General features: G+C 57.3%; 2 pseudogenes; both read right to left on the minus strand.

Annotated features, from left to right (window-relative positions):
* Positions 1–857: 857 nt before the first annotated feature.
* On the minus strand, positions 858–1,070 carry LOC126519415 (U2 spliceosomal RNA; annotated as a pseudogene).
* A 61-nt stretch (positions 1,071–1,131) lies between these two features.
* LOC140213440 (uncharacterized protein T26G10.4-like) lies at positions 1,132–2,481 on the minus strand (annotated as a pseudogene).
* Positions 2,482–6,370: the final 3,889 nt, after the last annotated feature.

Consider the following 6,370-nt stretch of genomic DNA (forward strand, 5'->3'; position numbering starts at 1 on the left):
TAACCGGTGGCCATTAAGGGTTACAGACTGAATTCCAAGAGGAGGGAAGCGTAGCAAGGGGTGGCAGAAAGTTAGGAGGGCAGATTAGATTAGGGACTACATGGCGACAATCAGCACGTGACCGGGGTACTTGGAGGATCATGGGAGATGCCTTTGCCCTGCAGTGGGCGTAGCCAGGATGATGATGATGATGATGATGATGATGAAAAGGTAGCAACAGGTCTTCGTAACATACAGGTTAGAAAGATGAGGCGCCTTTGAACCCTTGAATATATTTCGCCACACTTGGGCATACGACAAGTTTGTTTTCGAGGCGCTCGGTCCCACTGCTGCGAAAATGTGCACACAAAGGCTGCACAGTAGTTGCCAGAAATCGGGCACTCTATTTTTCTTTCATAGGGAATCTTTCTTCCACTTGGGCAGCGGATTTCGGCAGGGCGAGCTTGCGTGGGCGCGGTGGTTTACGGATCCAAGCGATAGTGAACTCCAAAATCCAGTGTTGGCTTTGAGTGGGATTCATATTGATCGCGAACCCCACGGCTAATCCTACCCCCCATGCCCCCAAGTGGCTCCTTACAGGAGACAATCGTTCAGAGACATCGGACAAATAGGAATTCTGGTTCTTTCTTTCGCTTTCATTTATTTTTCTCGAAGCCCATAACTAGAAATTTGCTGGAGCGGCTGTCCCATTTGCGACGCAACAAGTACGACGCTACACACAGATGGAGTGGCAGTTTAATTACTCTCGTGGTCCGCGAACCGGCATCGTTGCGTATAGCATAGGAATGGTGCGTGTCAAGTCAGTGCTCGCTTCGAGCTTGTGCTCTTCATTTTGATTGAATGAAGTCTCACCTAAGTGAGCGGGACCCGATCCCGGAGGTAGTGCAATACCGGGCCGACCTGCGGCGGAGGTGAAGCAGGCTTCAAGCACTCCGCCAACTTCCAAAAATAGGTTTAATATCGTGGGACCATATAGAACCCGTATCAGATATTAAGCTGATAAGAACTGACTTTTTTATTATGCTAGTTACAGTACATCAAAAATATGTGTTACAAAACAAGGAAGAAATGGAAAAAAAGTGTATAATCTAAAAACGCAAACAAATGACTAAAAACAATTAGTTAGTGGTGTTAGTAATAAAAGGCTAAAACTGTAAAGGAGTATAAAAATGGCGAAAGGCGCTTCTCTAAAAACAGTAAAATCGTTTCAGAGGTGCCTATGTGGGCTCTAAAAATCTTTGTAGAGGCGCTGATCGTGTCGCTGATGCACAGGCGTTTGAGTGTCCGTAGGTATTGCCTACTGCACAGCCTGCGCATCACGCGATCATTCCCCTGATTCCAGGTGCCAAGGCAGCCGACGACGACCGCGTCCACCGTCACGCGTTGGAACCGCCGGGGGAGATGACGCTGTACAGGGGCGTACTTCTACTTAGCCTTCCGGGCGTCCTGGAACGCCTGCAGCCTGTTCTCGAAAGGGCAGCAGACGTCCAGGATCAGTGCCTCCTCTCCACGGGCCAGTACCAGGTCGGGCTTGAGTGATGTGGTGCCCACGACCTGGTTCTCTGCGATGACTGTAAACCTCCCCAAGGCAGCCTTTTTTATTCTGGCGACGATGGTGTTATGACGCTCCGTCATGGCCCGGCTCTGCCGCATGCAATGGCATAGTAGATGCGGCAGTGTCTCCTCCCCATACCCGCAGCGCCTGCATCTTTTGTCGGCTGCGGGTGCCCAGAGTCTTGTGGCATTGAGAGGGAGGAGGTTTAACCGGGCTCGATGCACGAAACGCCAGTCGGTGAAGCGGGTGTAGCGGCCGGACCTCATGAAGTGGGAATTTGCCGGGTCGGCCGCCACACACACCATCGCCTTGCCTTGGTTCGGTTTGTCATACAGAGCTCTGTCCCTTTCGGTGGAGAGGAGCGCCCGGATGGTCTTGACCAGCTTGTGGCGGTTCCTCGCTGACACAGAGGCCTCTCCGCAGTTGATGCTGGCCCCATGCTCGAAGAGCTCCCAGGCGACGGAGAGGCGACGGGAGGCTTTCCGGGCCTCCGTCCACACAGACTGGACCTGTGTGGACGTTTGTCGGAAGTCGCCCTCCGTCTCGCCTGAGAGGTAGGCCTCCATGTCCTCGGTGTTCGCGGGTCGTCTTAGCCGCCTTGACACGACGCCCTCTAGGTCCCCTGCTGCACGCTCCCGGACTTCGACGTCGGTCGACGTCAGTAGCTTGAAGGCCCCATCCACCCGGCAGATGTCGCTGAGCTGCGCCGCAAGTGGGATCCCTGCACTGCCAGCCTGAGAGCCTCCGTACAAGTATTCATTGGAAGCTCTGGCTGGCACGTACAGGATCTTCTTGATGAGCGGACGGAGCTCCTCGTCTAGGCGTTGTCACTCTCCTTCGCTGGCAAGGCCCACCCGCATGGCAAAGTTCAAGGCTGGATACAGAAAAGTTTTTATGGCATCCAGCCTTTGCCATGGGGCGAGCATGGAGGAGAGTAGCTTTCTGCCTAGGTGGATGGCCTCGTCGACCGTCGTCTCGTCCGGTAGCACCCTGAACCACACTGGACGGCCCAGGGACTTGCGCCCCTCGAAGTCGCCAAGCGCCGGAATCGGGTCGCCACCCACGGTGAAGGAGGTGGGCCGTGTACCCACGGGGTGGCGACCAGACAGGTGTAGAGATCGGCACTTGGAGGCGTTCAGTCGCAGCCCAAGCCGGGCCGACAGGGCAGTCACACGGTCCAAGCGGCTCTGCAGGGTAGTGGGATCCGCGGCCAGCAGCGTCAGATCATCGGCGTAGGCAAGGATGTTGTGCTGCCTATCGCCTCCCTGTACTGCACGGATGACCGGGTCCACCACCAGGTTGAAAAGCAGGCCGCTCAGAGGACAGCCCTGTCTCAGCCCGGCTCCGATGGTGATTGGCTCCGTAATGCCAGCTGCTGCCACAACGCAGGTGGTGTTGGCGCGGTAGAGGTCTTCAACGATGGTAGCAAAGGCCTCCCCCGCGCCGGCGCCGCGGACAGCGTCGACGAGGGCCTGATGGGCGACCAAGCCGAAGGCGTTGACAAAATCGAGGAACCCCACGCACAGCTCCCCACCTCCTGTCCTGGCATCATCCAGGCGTCCCTGCAGCACGAAGTTGTGTTCAAACACCCCATCGTGCGGCAGGAAGCCCTTCTGACATCTGGACAGTACCGCATGGTCGCCCAACCACCTCTGCAGCCGGGTGGTTAGACACCCGGCATACAGTTTGGCAATCGTGCGACCAAGGGCAATGGGTCGCCAGTTTGTGGGGCCCTCGCGGTCGCCCATCTTGTGAATCAGGATTGTCCTCGTCGACTTCCAGCTCAGGGGCGTGCGGCGGTATTGGAGGCATACGTTGTATAACGCCGCCAGGAACCTGCCCTCAGGGTCCACCTGCCTCCAGTGGTGGTACGTGAGGCGGTCCTCCCCTGGAGCTGTACTCTCGCATTTACGGTGCTTGGCTGCGACTTCTTCCGGTGAAAAGGGGCACAAGTCCAGTTCTTCGGTGGCCGGAAGCTTTGACCGCAGGATGCTGGTATCCACGGTTGTTGGTGACCAGAGGTTCGAGTAGTGGTCTTGTAGTGCATGGGGGTCGATCGGACAGAGCTGCGACGAGCCTTCAGTGATCAGCCGCACTGCCCGGCGCCGGTTCCTTCGGTAAAGTGTTTGGATCTGCTGGGGGTTGTCGGGGTTCACCTCGCGCCTCCGTGATTGGCGCGAGTCCCCGACTGGCAGCCGCAGATGTTTGGTTACGGCTGCAATGGCACGGTCGAGGATGTTTTCAAACCGTGCCCACTCCCCAGCAGACTCAGGCAACCGGCTCAATGCCCGCAGCTCTGCCGTCTCGTCTTCTAAGCCCCATGCACTGCCCTCTGGCCGCGTGGTACCAGCATGTTCTTCCTGGGTCCCGAAGTCCTGGGTGCCTCCGTCATGGTCCTGCGACTCTGCCCTGCCAGGGGAGAGCTCATGCATGGCCGCCGGTTCGTGAGCCTCGGAGGCTGGAGCTCCTGCGCTGCCTCGGTTGGACAGCAGTGATGGCGTTGGAGGAGGCGTGGCCGAGGCCGCGGTACGCCCTGAATGGACTGGCGTCCGCTGCGAAGGTGCCTCGGCCATCTCGTCATCGCTGCTTTGCCCGGGTGTTTCTGGAGGCGCCACAGGAGACAGCTCCTGGTCGGCGGCCTGCTCGGTGGCCACTACTGGTGGTTCGGGAGGGTCCTCAACGGGACCCTCGGTGCTGTCCTGCTCTGTGGGGGTTGCCGTCGTCGTCCTGCTCCGACGCACCAGAGGCAGCACCCGCGGCGAGATCACGCCTGGCTGCTAGTGCCGCCTCCCTCCTGTGCCACTGTTCGTGGTTGCTCAAGCCCCTCCTTGTGGGGAAGGACATTGAGCAACTGCCACACTGGTGTGGCAGGGCAGCAGGGGGGGGCGGTCGAGTCGGCTGCAGCCAGGCAGGCGTGGGAGGCTGGTCTCAGCCCCAGTGTCTCGCCGCAGATACTGCACACGTTGATGGTGCGCCGGATTCTGGCACCGTGCTCGAGTTCGAGGTGCCGCTGGAGGGACTTCCGCCGCGCTGTCCATTTGGCCGCGGCGTAGGCAGCTCGGCAGCCCTCCTCGCAGCACCGGACCGTGTGGGGCACGGGAAAGAACACCGTGAGGGTGCCATCCTCACGTGCCGGCTGGCGTTCCCGCCCAGGGGTGTTGGGGTCGCCATCGTCCTCGTTGTGGTCATGGGCCATGCGGCCGTGGCCCCCAGGATACATTGGATGGCCTTGCCTTCCGGACCCGGCGGCTCTCCTTAAAGGAGGCCAGGTCCGGAGGCTAGGGGGCCACTAGGAGTGGCAGCGAGGAGGCCAGGCCCATGATGGACGATGGCGAGGGCGGGGGCCAGCCGGTTGTGCCCCAGCACAGTGCCAGTCCAGACGGCAGGACCAGCAGGCACCCCGCAGGTAGCAGCACCGGGTTCCAGGCAGTGGTCAGGCCGAGCAGGGCAGGAGTCTCCGATAGGCAGCAGGCAGCGCCAGGCAGCGGCAGGACCAGGAAGCAGGGCCGGTGTGGGTCGTCCAGGGGCCACCAGGTGGCAGCAGGGTGGTCTGTCCTGGAGGCAGTGCAGCAGGGAGCCGTGGGCCTAGAAAGATAGGGCTGGGTCAGGGGAAAGACACTGCTATAACCGGGCAGGTGTCCGGGCGCCTCTACAAAGATAAGTGTGTAAAGGCCGGGCAAGCCAGCTGCATGTACTACACCAAGGGAAGTTTTTATTCGTTCATCATGTGGTTTCGTGCAAACACAGGATAACAATGTACAGTTCACTTGCAGTTATACAACTTTCAGGTGCACTCGTAACCATCTCACAGTGCCGGGTTGTTTTGCAAACAAGGCTATGCTGCATTATACAATGCTAGAGCTGCTCAGGGGTCATAAACATTCGTTGAGGACAAGGGAAATATTTTCGAACGACCTTTGGGCCTTATGCCTCCCATACGTATTCCTGTGGGCAACTATTGTTGCTACACTGAGGGCTGTGTTCTGCACTACATGTTTCCGGAAAAGGGTTTATTTCCGAGTGAGGTGCTGGAGAGGGAATATTAATATGGCATCAAAGGGTACGCGAGTAGCTTATTTTTTCGGATGAAAAATCTTGTGTGCCATCGTCGGAGGAAAGTTTCCTGCCCTGTTGCATGAAGTTCCTCGTTGAGATGTTCCCACAGGAGCAGGCTTATTTTCTGGAGGGTGGGGTAGGCTGCCCTCACCGGCACTCTCCTTACCTCTGCGAGGCATCTGCGCTTCCATATGGCGTACAATGTACAAATGAGTACTAGGTTAGCGAATCTGCCTTTAGTTTTCTGCGCCATGGCGTGAGGTCGTACTCCGAAGATGTTTAGTACCAGTCGCCATACGGCTTTCGCGGCGACACACTCGAATAGTGCATGATCTTCAGTTTCCGTGTGGCTGCAATTGGGGCAACGATCACTTGGTACGATGCCCATTCTGTGCAGTCTCTGCCGGGTCGGGAGCACCTTCCATTTCCGTTTCACGTCAAAGTCCTGTACTTCTTTGGGGAGTTTTATCATTTTTGGTTGGGTTTCCTTTATGTGTTTCATTTTCCCTTCGTCCTCAGTTGATAACTGGGTTTCTGTTATGTTCTCGATGATTCTAGCGGGTGAATCCGTGTCTATGTTAGTTCTGTGTGCTTCCTTCTCTAGCATGGCTTTTGTAGCGGCGGCAATCTTATAGAATTCCGAGGGGAACTCTGCTAGTGGTCCTGGGGGCCTGTCGCAATCAAAAACACTGCGGTTTGTGCTACTCCAATACAGCATTAAGCCTTTGCCAATGTAATCGGCCGAGTTTCCTAAGAACC

This window comes from Dermacentor andersoni, chromosome 10 (genome assembly GCF_023375885.2).
Source record: "Dermacentor andersoni chromosome 10, qqDerAnde1_hic_scaffold, whole genome shotgun sequence".
Lineage (NCBI taxonomy): Eukaryota > Metazoa > Arthropoda > Arachnida > Ixodida > Ixodidae > Dermacentor > Dermacentor andersoni.